The sequence below is a fragment of the Callithrix jacchus genome, chromosome 3, assembly GCF_049354715.1.
Source record: "Callithrix jacchus isolate 240 chromosome 3, calJac240_pri, whole genome shotgun sequence".
NCBI lineage: Eukaryota > Metazoa > Chordata > Mammalia > Primates > Cebidae > Callithrix > Callithrix jacchus.
In genome coordinates, this window is record NC_133504.1 from 45,736,514 (window position 1) to 45,749,627 (window position 13,114).

General features: G+C 43.3%; 2 pseudogenes; one reads left to right on the forward strand and one right to left on the reverse strand.

Annotated features, from left to right (window-relative positions):
- Positions 1-766: 766 nt before the first annotated feature.
- LOC100394685 (RNA polymerase II subunit D) lies at positions 767-2,002 on the reverse strand (annotated as a pseudogene).
- Positions 2,003-11,086: 9,084 nt separating this feature from the next.
- On the forward strand, positions 11,087-11,670 carry LOC103791811 (protein S100-A10 pseudogene; annotated as a pseudogene).
- The last annotated feature ends 1,444 nt before the right edge of the window (positions 11,671-13,114 follow it).

Here is a 13,114-nt window from a genome sequence, read left to right on the forward strand (position 1 = left end):
TAGCACTTTGGGAGGTCAAGGCAAGCAGATCACCTGAGGTCTGGAGTTTGAGACCAACCTGGCCAACATGGCAAAACCCTATCTACCAAAAATTTAAAAATTAGCCAGTGAGGCTAATTTTTAAATTTTACTACTCCGAAGGCTGAGGCAGGAGAATCACTTGAACCTGGGAGGCAGAGGTTGCGGTGAAACGAAATCACACCACTGCACTCCAGCCTGAGCGACAGAGCAAGACTCCGTCTCAAATAAAACCAAACCAAACCAAACAAAAAAAAAAAACCACCCCCAAATCCTGGCCCGGCACAGGATTACACGCCTGTAATCCCAGCACTTTGGGAGGCTGAGGCAGAAGGATCACCTAAGTTTGGGAGTTTGAGACCATCCTGACCAACATGGAGAAACCCTGTCTCTACTAAAAATAGAAAATTAGCCGAGCATAGTGGCTCATGCCTGTAATCCCAGCTACTTGGGAGGCTGAGGCAGGAGAATTGCTTGAATCCGGAGATTGCTATGAGCCAAGATTGCGCCATTGTATTCCAGCCTGGGCAACAAGAGCAAAACTCCATCTCAAAACAAACAAACAAACAAACAAACAAACAAAAAACCCCACCCAAATCCCTACAAGTGACGTGGAAAATGTTAATGTTACATTTTTACGAGGAAAAAAAAAAGCAAGGTACAGTATGTTTGGCATAATCTCAATTCTGTAAGGCCCATCCATTTAGTGGGAAGACATACAGCAAATGAGTATTGCAATTATGGGTTTTTTTTTTTTTTTTTTCAAACAGTAACAGCGGTTTAATTATTCCTTTTGCATCTATGTAAAACAGGTCTTTCTCTATAAAGTCTACTATGTTCTGGTCTAGTTTCAAAAAGTATAAACATACTGAAATTAAAACGTGAAATATTGGCCGGGCGGTGGCTCAAGCCTGTAATCCCAGCACTTTGGGAGGCCAAGGCAGGCGGATCACAAGGTCAAGAGATCGAGACCATCCTGGCCAACACGGTGAAACCCCATCTTACTAAAAATACAAAAATTAGCTGGGTGTGGTGGCATGCACCTGTAGTCCCAGCTACTTGGGAGGCTGAGGCAAGAGAATTGCTTGAACCCGGAGGTGGAGGTTGCAGTGAGCCGAGATTGTGCCACTGCACTCCACCCTGGCACCCGGCGACAGAGTAAGACTCTGTCTCAAAAAAAAAAAAAAAAAAGGGAAATATTAAGAAAAGATGATGTGGAGGCCAAAAACCATGAATGAGGTAGTCAATAGTGTGGCTTATGTGACACACCCACCTCACACTTCCCAGAGGCACATTCAGGAAAGCCACTAGCAGCCACTGCACAAGGCTGCTCCAAGATTACCTGTCACCTGGACCTATGAGTTATTTGAAACAGCAACCTAACCCAATGCCAAGCTGGGCTATTTTCTCCAAAGGAATTCTCAACTGTCTTCTGCAGTAGAATTTCTGTGCAAGTCAGCCCCAGCCCCTGGGAAGGTGGTGTTACGCCTGGGGACATGGTTTCTCTGAGAAGCAGTGACATTTGGAGATTAATACTGAAAGCTGCGCTTCCTCTGGATATCGTCAAGAATCTGCTGCAGCTCCTCATCTTCAAACCGCCCCTCCAAGCTTGGGATTAAAGCCTTGGACTCCTCAGCAGTCTCTGGGCAAAGCTTGGCCAAACAGGCCAACTCAAACTTATGAAGCTTTTTCTGGAGTAGCAAGCTACGAACACTGGCAATGGTCTCTCTATTTTTGAAACGACTGAAACGGGCTGTGTAGTTTAATGTTTTCATGAAGACTTCTGAGAGTTCTTGTTCATCCTCTGCGCTCTCATTCTGCTGCTTTCGATGTTCCAGAAGCATATGAACTTCTGAATTTAGAAGTGTCTCAGCTGTTTCAAACTCTTTAGGAAAGATGAGCTGTGAGGCGTCCTCCTCTACGTCGCCAGCCCGCGGATCGCTGCCGCCAGCCGCCATCACCGCACGGCCCGCCACCACCCACCTATGGATTTGTTTTTTTAAGTGGAGTCTCTTGCCCAGGCTGGAGTGCAGTGCAGTGGTGCAATCTCAGCTCACTGCACCCTCCAACTTCCCGGGTTCAAGTAATTCTGTCTCAGCCTCCCAAGTAGCTGGGACTACATGCGCACCACCATGTCTGGCTGTTTTTGTATTTTTAGTAGAAATGAGGTTTCACCATGTTGGCCAGGCTGGTCTTAAACTCCCAACCTCAGGTGATCTGCCCACCTCGGCCTCCCAAAGTGTTGGGATTACAGGCATGAGCCCACTGCGCCTGGCCAACATGCATTACTTTTGCAATTATGTAAGATCTCTCAATGTTATTTAAAGCAGAGGTAAGAAATATAGTTTAGGGGAATAACAAATGTACCATCATCAATTTCCTGACATATAATGAATATTTTGCGGGGAAAGGTGGAGGGGAAAACTGAGCATGTGAATGTCGATGTAGCAGAAATACATGCTCTTTCCCAGATGCAATCACCAGTACAGATATGTCTCATAACTTTCCATTTGCTATTATCATACTAACCAGGGTTATGAGTAAGCACAATAACATCCTGATCTTTTTCTTCCTTCTTGAGTCACTTTCCTCCCTTGGCTTCCCTAACTCCACATTCCTATTTTTTATCTACCACACTGGTCTCTCCTTTCTCAATGGTTTAGTTCCTTCTCCTCTCAGCACCCCTATTTACCTTTCAAAGAGCTCCAAGCTTGGCCTTGAGTCTCCTCTTTATCATTTAACTCAGAGAAAAAGAAAATTAAAATGCTTTACAGAGCCTGGCCAGTGGCAAGCAAGTGAAGCTAGTTCTTGATTTCACTGCTAGTCCTCTTCTAGCTCAGCCCTGTCAGCAGCACCTGGCACTGGTGTATTCTCCCCGCTTGCTCAAGTCAAAAACTAGAAGTCATCTTTTGTTTCTCCCTTTTTTCTTTTCTCCCTTGTTTCTCCTCTTCCTCATTCCCTCATGTCTAATACAGTAACAAATCCCATCGGTGCTCTTTTCTTTCTTTTCCTTTTTTGTAGAGATGGGGTTTTCAAACTATAGTGTGTTTTTGTTTTTGTTTTTGTTTTTGTTTTTTGGAGTCTTGTTCTGTCACCCAGGCTGTAGTGCAGTGGCATGATCTCAGTTCACTGCAACCTCTGCCTCCTGAGTTCAAGCAATTCTCCAAGCTAGGATTCTAGGCATGCACCACCATGCCCAGCTAATTTTTGTATTTTTTAGTAGAGATGAGGTTTCACTATATTGGTCAGGCTGGTCTTGAACTCCTGACCTCAAGTGATCCACCCTCCTTGGCCTCCCAAAATACTGGGATTACAGGTGTGAGTCACTGTGCCCAGCTTTGTATTTTTTGAGACAGGGTCTCACTCTGTTGCCCAGGCTTCAGTGCAGTGGCATGATCTTGGCTCACTGCAGCCTCAACCTGGGCTCAGGTGATCCTCCCACTTCAACCTCCTGAGTAGCTGGGATTACTGGCTCATGCCATCACACCTGGCTAATTTTTGTATTTTTTGTAGAGATGGAGGTTTAACTATGTTGCCCAGGCTGGTCTTGAACTCTTGAGTTCAAGCGATCCGCCTGTCTCTGTCTCCCAAAGTGCTGGGATTACAGGTGTGAGCCACAATGCCCAGCAAAATGTATCTTGAATCCCTTTCTTTTTCTTTTCAGCCTCCACCTTGCTTTGACTATTTTTAAGTGTTGTCCTAAATGGTCTCTTTGCTTTTATTCTTGCCTGGTCACCATCTGTTCTTCACACACAGCCATCCAGTTGCACTCATCTCTGCATTTGGAATTGAAACCTTAGAGGATATGACTGTGGTCTTTTTTCATTCTTCCTATTGTAAGGTTAATGTTTACCTAGCTTGCTGAATTGTCACAATTTTAAATTAGTAGTGCCAGGTCGGGCATGGTGGCTCACGCCTTTAATCCCAGAACTTTGGGAGGCCAAGGTGGGCTAATCACCTGAGGTCGAGAGTTCAAGACCAGCCTGACCAACATGACAAAACCCCATCTCTACTAAAAATACAGAATTAGCTGGGCATGATGGCACATGTCTGTACTCCCAGCTACTCGGGAGGCTGAGGCAGGAGAATCACTTGAACCCAGAAGGCAGAGGTTACAGTGAGCCAAGATTGTGCCACTGCACTCCAGCCTGAAGTGAAACTCTCTCAAAACAAACAAACAAACATAAAAATAAAAAATAAATTAGTAGTACCAAAAAAAAAAACAGACAGTGAATTCACTTTGGTTTCCAATTATTTAACAATGAAATATTTGGGAACTTAAAAAAAAAAAGGAAAAGAGCAGTAACATTTATTGGCTTGATTGTTCTGTTCACCTTGTATGCTACTACTTTGGTTAATTGGTTAATGATGGCCGAGGGAGAATTAGAAAAAGAGGAAAATTATATTCTTTTCTTAATTCTCATTCATCTATGGTTCATGCCTGTAATCCAGCACTTTGGGAGGCTGAGGCAGGCAGATCACAAGATCAGGAGTTCTAGACCAGCCTGGCCAATATGGTGAAACCCCATCTCTACTAAAAGTACAGAAAAAAAAAAAAATTAGCCAGGCATGGTGGCGCACCCCTATAATCACAGCTACTGAGGAGGCTGAGACAGGAGAATTGCTTGAACCTGGGAGGCAGAGGTTGCAGTGAGCCGAGATCATGCCACTGCACTCCAGCCTAGCGGCAGAGCCTTTCCGTCTCAAAAAAACAAAAATCTCATCCATCTGTAAAGAACACGACAGAAAGGCTGAATGTAATAAATGTGTACTGTAGTCTGGAGGTGGCTTACCAAACTTATTTCCATTTAAGTTAGTCTTACCTCATTTTTCCAGAGCCTCAATTCAATAAGTTTTTTCTCTCTCTCTCTCTTTTTTTCATCTTCCAAGCTTCTATGATTATGACTCATGGAACTAAAACTAGATCAGTGCTGCTATGTGTTACTTTCTGTATTAGATTTTTCTCAACTAGTTAAAATGACATAAGCAAAATACATTTTTTTAAAGCTTAAACATGAAGTAAAACGACCTAACAACCTCCTATTTTAAAAGGTTTAATTTAGCAGAGGACTAAAGACCTTCTAATTTTACTGTACAACATGATATAATTTTTTCTGTAGTTGCCAATCATGGAACTTCCATTAATCTCATTTAGATTCTGGAAATTAGAGTACATTTTCCTAAATGATAACTTCTTGTTTACTAACCACATCTTTTTTTTTTTTTTTTGAGACAGAGTTTCGCTCTTGTTACCCAGGCTGGAGTGCAATGGCGCGATCTCGGCTCACCGCAACCTCTGCCTCCTGGGTCAGGCAATTCTCCTGCCTCAGCCTCCTGAGTAGCTGGGATTACAGGCACGTGCCACCATGCCCAGCTAATTTTTTTTGCATTTTTAGTAGAGACGGGGTTTCACCATGTTGGCCAGGATGGTCTCAATCTCTTGACCTCATGATCCACCCTCATCGGCCTCCCAGAGTGCTGGGATTACAGGCGTGAGCCACTGTGCCTGGCCCACATCTTTTTTCTTTATGTTTTTGCGGCAGAGTCTTGCTATGTCACCTAGGCTGTAGTGCAGTGTGGTGAGATCTCAGCTCACTGCGGCCTCAGCCTCCTGTGTTCTAGTGATTCTTATGTCTCAGCCTCATGAGTAGCTGAGATTACTGGGGTGTGCCATCATTCCTGGATATTTTTTTTTTTTTTGAGCTGGAGTCTCACTCTGTTGCTCAGTCTGGAGTGCAGTGGCTCGATCTTGGCTCACTGCAACCTCTGCCTCCCAAATTCAAATGATTCTCCTGCTTCAGCCTCCCAAGTAGCTGGGATTACAGGGGTGCACCACCATGCAAGGCTAATTTTTTTTCTGAGATGGAGTCTTGCTCTGTCACCCAGGCTGGAGTGCAGTGGCATGATCTTGGCTCACTGCAACTTTAGCCTCCTTGGTTTAAGTGATTTTCCCGCCTCAGCCTCCTGAGTAGCTGGGATTACAGGCACGCACCACTATACCCAGCTAATTTTATGTATTTTAGGTAGAGACGGGGTTTCACCATGTTAGCCAGGCTGGTCTCAAACTCCTGACCTCAAATGATCTGCCCACCTTGGCCTCCCAAAGTGCTGGGATTACAGGCGTGAGCCACTGCACCCGGCCTAATTTTTGTATTTTTAGTAGAGATGAGGTTTCGACATGTTGGCCAGGCTGGTCTTGAATTTCTAACCTCATGTAGATCTGTTTACCTTGGCCTTCCAAAGTGCTGGGATTACAGGTGTGAGCCACCTCGCCCAGTCCCAGCTAATTTTTGGATTTTTAGTAGAGACAGGGTTTCACCATGTTGGCCAGGCTGGTCTTGAACTCCTGGCCTGAAGTGATCCACCTACACTGACCTCCCAAAATGCTGGAATTACAAGTGTGAGCCACCTCGTCCAGCCTACTAACCACATTTTGATTTAGAAATGAACTATGGTCGGGTGTGGTGGCTCATGCCTGTAATTTTAGCACTTTTGGAGGCTGAGGCAGGTGGATCACGTGAGGTCAGGAGTTCAAGACCAGCCTGGCCAACATGCTAAAATCCTGTCTCTACTAAAATACAAAACTTAGCCAGGCATAATGGCAGGTGCCTGTAATCCCAGCTACTTGGGAGGCTGAGACAGGAGAACCGCTTGAATCCTGGAGAAGGTTGCAATGAGCCGAGATTGTGCCACTGCATCCTGGTTTGGGAAGCTGAGTGACACAAAGTCTCAAAAAAAAAAAAAAAAAAGAATTACCTAGAAAGCTATAAAAAACACTGATGTCTGTCTGGGTCCTACTCGAGATTCTGATGTAATCGGCTTAGGTATTAGCATTTATAAACTGTTTCACGTGAGTCTAAAAGTTCCAGGTGAATCTAATGACTCAAGATTAAGACCCACTGAATTATTACAGCTTCAAGATGCCATTTTCTTTTTCTTTTCTTCTTTTTAGACAGAGTTTTGCTCTTGTTGCCCAGGCTGGAGTACAATGGTGCCATCTCGGTTCACTGCAACCTCCACCTCCCAGATTCAAGCAATTCTCCTGCCTCAGCCTCCCGAGTAGCTGGGATTACAGGCACCTGTCATCATGCCTGGCTAATTTTTGTATTTTTAGTAGAGACAAGGTTTCACCATGTTGGCCAGGCTGGTCTCGAACACCTGAGCTCATGATCCACCGGCCTCGACCTTCCAAGATGTGGGGATTACAGGTGTGAGCCAACATGCCTGGCCACATAATTTTCATTCATTAGAAAAAAACAAAAAAAAAAACAAGTATTCAGGATGATCTGTTTTCTGTAGCCTATTGTGTGAGCACAGAGTCAGTTCCATTTCTCCTTTGTGCAAGGGTAATAAACACTACACTGACATTTTAAGTAATCACAATACTATTTAATGTCATGGAATCAGAGTTACTCAAACTCAGGTTCCTTATACATAAAAAGTGCCTACAGGCTGGTGTGGTGACTTACCCAGTCCAAGCACTTTGGGAAGCCAAAGTGGGAGGATTGCTTGAGGCTAGGAGTTTGAGACCAGGCAGAGCAGCATAGCAAGACTCTAGGGGGTATGGGGGAGAAGAGTATCTATAAAGAGTATGGTCAGGCTCAGTGGCTCATGCCTATAATCCCAGCATTTTGGGAGCCTGAGGCAGGCAGATCACTTGAGATCAGGAGTTTGAGAACCACCTGAACTACATGATGAAACTCCATCTCTACTAAAAATAAAAAAAATTAGCTGGGCATGGCGACACCCACCTGTAATCCCAACTACTTGGGGGGTAAAGCATGAGATTTGCTTGAACCCAGGAGGTGGAGGTTGCAGTGAGCTGAGATAGCACCACTGCACTCTAGCCTGGGCACCCAAGGGAGACTGTCGCAAAAATAAATAAATTTAAAAAAATATAAAAAGTGTAGGCCGGGCGCAGTGGCTCATGCCTGTAATCCAAGCACTTTGGAGGCCAAGGCAGCCAGATCACCTGAGGTCAGGAGTTCAAGACCAGCCTGACCAACATGGTGAAACCCTGTCTTTATATAAAAAAAAAAAAAAAAATTAAAATATTAAAAAAATAAAAATAAAGTGTAATCAAAGTGGGGGTGATAACATGCATTTTTCAGCACACACAGAGTAACCTTTTTACTGCTCTATAGCTCTATCCAGAAGAAAAATCTAATTATTTAAGAGTCATAGTTGAATTCAGTTGTCTTCTAAGGTTAAAATGTCCAATCATTCTGGAAACTTGATATTCTGGAATAACCTTCCCAAATTTTTCATCTGGCTTATTTCTACTTATTCTTTAAAATCCGGTCTGGTATCACCTCTCTTAGAAGTCTCTCTTTTAGGTTTTCATAGGCTTAACATACTGCATTGAGTCCTCAAGGCAGGGACTGAATTTTTCACTTCTTAACCTAAATGTCTAATGCAATGCTGCTACATTAGAATGCTAAAAAATATTTTTTGGAATGACTTAGTGAGGGAATTTCTTTTTGTTTTAAATATTTTTTGGTCCTATTTGGTGCCACTTTATTAATGACACATGAAGAAGAGTCCCTTTATTTATTTAAAGACAGAGTCTTTGATCTGTCACCCAGGTTGGAGTGCAGTGGCATGATCTTGGCTTACCGCAACACATGCCTCTCTGGTTCAAGTGATTCTCCTGCCTCAGCATCCCAAGTAGCTGGGATTACAGGCATGTTCCACTACACATGGCTAATTATTGTATTTTTAGTAGAGATGGGGTTTCACTATGTTGGCCAGGCTGAGTCCCTTGATTTAATATGTCATGAAACTTTTCCATATGTGTTAACTACACATGGCTAATTTTTGTATTTTTAGTAGAGATGGGGTTTCACTATGTTGGCCAGGCTGAGTCCCTTGATTTAATATGTCATGAAACTTTTCCATGTGTATTAACTATCTCCAATGCCCACTCTGTGGAAGAACCAGAATTTACAACTTCTCTCTGTGTGTGTTAGACATTCATATTGTGTCTAAATTTTTGAAATTATAAATAATTCTAAAATGAAAAGATTTTAACTGTATCTTTTAGGTACCTGGTTATACCTTGGATATATCCTTAACAGTGTAAGTGCAGCTGGGCACTGTGGCTCACGCCTGTTATCCCAGCACTTTAGAAGGCTAGGCCTGGTGGATTACAAGGTCAGGAGATTGAGACCATCCCACCTAACATGGTGAAACCCTGTCTCTACTAAAAATACAAAAAATTAGCCGGGAATGGTGGCATGCACCTGTAGTCCCAGCTATTAGGGAGGCTGAGGCAGGCGAATCGCTTGAATCTGGGAGGCGGAGGTTGCAGTGAGCCAAGATCTTACCACTGCACTCCAGCCTGGGCGACAGAGTGAGACTCTGTATTTCCTCTGCCATAGTATAAATGTTTGCAATGAAAAGGTAAAGATGTTATCTCAAACTATCTGAATTTACATTCCTTTATTAGTAGAGTTGAATTTGTACATATTTCTTAGCAGAGAAACTCATATGGAGTTTCTGTAAGGAAATTGATATTTCCTTTAATAAAATTAAACCCAGTTCCTCTCAGTTAGCAACAAAGGGAAAAACCTTGGAAAATTCCTTGTGGACTTTATAACCCCAAATATGAACCCATGAAATTCCCCTTTCCTTTTAATATATCTGGCTAACAGATATAGGTGATGGGGAGGAAGGCAGTATGGGAAGGAAGGCACATGCTATGTGTGTACCTATACAACAATCTTGCATGTTCTTCACATGTACCCAAAAACCTAAAATGCAATAAAATAAAATAATAATACAAAGACATTTTTCTTTTTTCTTTTTTTTTGAGACAGAGTTTCGCTATTGTTACCCAGACTGGAGTGCAATGGCACGATCTCGGCTCCACAACCTCCGCCTTCTGGGTTCAAGCAATTCTCCTGCCTCAGCCTCCCGAGTAGCTGGGACTACAGGCGCACACCACCATGCCCAGCTAATTTTTGTATTTTTAGTAGAGACAGGGTTTCACCTTGTTGACCAGGATGATCTCGATCTCTTGACCTCGTGATCCGCCCGCCTCGGCCTCCCAAAGTGCTGGGATTATAGGCGTGAGCCACCTCGCCCGGCCGACAAAGACATTTTTCAAAGAAAAAGAATAAAAATAAAGTTTATACATGGAATTTCAAAGTTATAAACCATATGAACTATAGGTGATTATTTACATTAAAAAGTATTCTTCAAAAAAAAAAAAATCTGGCTAAATACAGGGTTATCACCTCACCCTCTTTAACACATGCAGGCCGAATTATGGGGACTCTGGATTGTAGCATAGCTGTGACCAGGCTGGAACATTTCATTTTAAATTAATTTACTTTTTAAAAATTATTTTTATTTTATTTTTTTTTTAGAGACAGGGTCTCACTATGTTGCCCAGGCTGGAGTGCAGTGGCTATTCACAGGCGCAATTCCACTACTGATCAGCACAGGAGTTTTGACCTGCTCCATTTCCGACCTGGGCCGGTTCACCCCTCCTTAGGCAACCTGGTGGTCCCCCGCTCCAGGGAAGTCACCATATTGATGCCGAACTTAGTGTGGACACCTGATCAGCATAGCGTACTACAGCCCAGAACTCCCGGGATCAAGCGATCCTCCCACCTCAGCCTCCCTAAGCTGGGACTACAGGCATGCACCACCGTGCCCGGCTAAATTTTTTTAAATTAAAAAAAATTTTTTTTCTTAACTGATTTATTTTTGACAGGCTGGGCCAGGCGCAGTGGCTCAAGCCTGTAATCCCAGCACTTTGGGAGGCCGAGGCAGGTGGATCACGAGGTCAAGAGATGGAGACCATCCTGGTCAATATGATGAAACCCCGTCTCTACTAAAAATACAAAAACTAGCTGGGCATGGTGGCATGTGCCTGTAATCCCAGCTACTCAGGAGGCTGAGGCAGGAGAATTGCCTGAACCCAGGAGGCGGAGGTTGTGGTGAGCCGAGATCGTGCGATTGCACTCCAGCCTGGGTAACAAGAGCGAAACTCTGACTCAAAAAAAATAAATAAATAAAAATAAATTTACGGCTTTGCCACCCCGTGTCTAGCTAGCCCAGCATCCGCCGTGCCTTGGCCAAGGCTTCAACAGACCACATCAAAATGCCATCTCAAATGGAACATGCCATGGAAACCATGACACATTTCACAAATTTGCTGGGGATAAAGGCTACTTAACAAAGGAGGACCTGAGAGTACTCATGGAAAAGGAGTTCCCTGGATTTTTGGAAAATCAAAAAGACCCTCTGGCCATGGACAAAATAATGAAGGACCTGGATCAGTGCAGAGACGGCAAAGTGGGCTTCCAGAGCTTCTTTTTCCTAATTGCGGGCCTCACCATTGGATGCAATGACTATTTTGTAGTACACATGAAGCAGAAGGAAAAGAAGTAGGCAGAAATGAGCAATTCCCCCGGCCCTGATAAGAGTTGTCCCAAAGGTCACTTAAGGAATCTGCCCCACAGCTTCCCCCATAGAAGTATTTCATGAGCAGATCAAGACCCTTAGCAAGTGTACAAATAAAATCTAACTCCCATTTGACGAGCAGAGAAAGAGAAGTTAAATGCCAGACAAGCTTTTGATTTTTGTATTGTTTGCATTCCCTTGCCTTCAATAAATAAGTTCTTTTTTAGTTCTGAAAAAAAATTTACTCTGAGCAAAAATTACTCAGAGTAAAAAATAAGTTTTTACTCTGAACAAACAAAAGTAATATGGTTTCCCACCCGACCCACTCCACCCAAAAAAGGTAATATGGTCAGGGATAAAACTAGATAATCTCTTTCACCTGACGTTTTGGCTTTATATCTCTTCTATATAGAAACAACTCAAGACTCTCTAAGTTAACTGAATCCATGTTCAATTCTGCACCCCCAACAGCTAGGGCTGTTGTTATCTGAAGGCTAGAATATTCAAGATGGCTAGTCATAGTTGGTACTGGTTGTTGACTGGGAGTTCAGCTGCGGCTGTTGACTGATGGGCCTCAGTTGTTCTCCATGTGGCTGCTCCAAGTAGATTCCAAGAGGGAATGTTCCAAGCATGCTACCACATGACAGAAGTTATCTTTCTCTCTTTACTTAAAGTACTAGTAGGCAATTTAGTGTTCAAACTCCAGAGAATAGGGCTAGGAAAAGTAATCTCCTTTCCTATCTGCTTGAAGTCAGCTTCCTGGTGTCTCATTTCTTGTGTGAACTCCTACCTCTATCCTGATAATGGAAATGTAAACCTACCACTTTAAGGGGATGCACCTACCTCTCAGAGACCTCAACTGCACAAGCCATTCAGAACTTAGCTGATAAATGCCAACAGCCATTCTAGTGATATGCACTTATATAGATCGCAAAGGTAGGGTGGTGTGGCAGTGCAACATTCCATTGCAGTCTAATGGCACGATCTTACAATCATAAGAGAACACTGAAAGAGGGCTACCTGTTTACATCTTACTTAAGAAAACAGAGAAGGAAAAAATAGAAAAGACAAATCAACCAACCTCTCTATGACCTTATCAACTACATGAAGAACTGCATTAATAATTTATGTCTTGGCCGGGTGCGGTGGCTCACGCCTGTAATCCTAGCACTTTAGGAGGCCGAGGTAGGGGATCACCTGAGGTCAGAAGTTCAAGACCAGCCTGGCCATCATGATGAAACCCCATCTTAAAAAAAAATTTATGTCTTAAAAGGTATGTTTTGACTAGCACATCTGCTGAAAGTGAAGTTGCCCTTTTCAAAGTCTCTACACGTTATGTGACATACACAAGGGAAAAATGTTTTTTTAAAATGTCCAAGATATAGTAAGTTGATGTGGATCATTTTGAACTTAAATAATCACATAAGTTTTTTTTTTTTTTTTTTGAGATGGAGTCTCACTCTGTCACCCAGTATGGAGTGCAGTGGCAGCATCTCAGCTCACTGCAATCTCTGTCTCCCAGCTTCAAATGATCCTCCCACCTCAGCCTCCCGAGTAGCTTGGACTACAGGCGTGTACCACCGTACCCAGCTAATTTTTTAAAAATATTTTTAGAAGAGACAGGGTTTCACCATGTTGGCCAGGCTGGTCTCCAACTTCTGACCTCAAGTGATCTGCCTGCCTT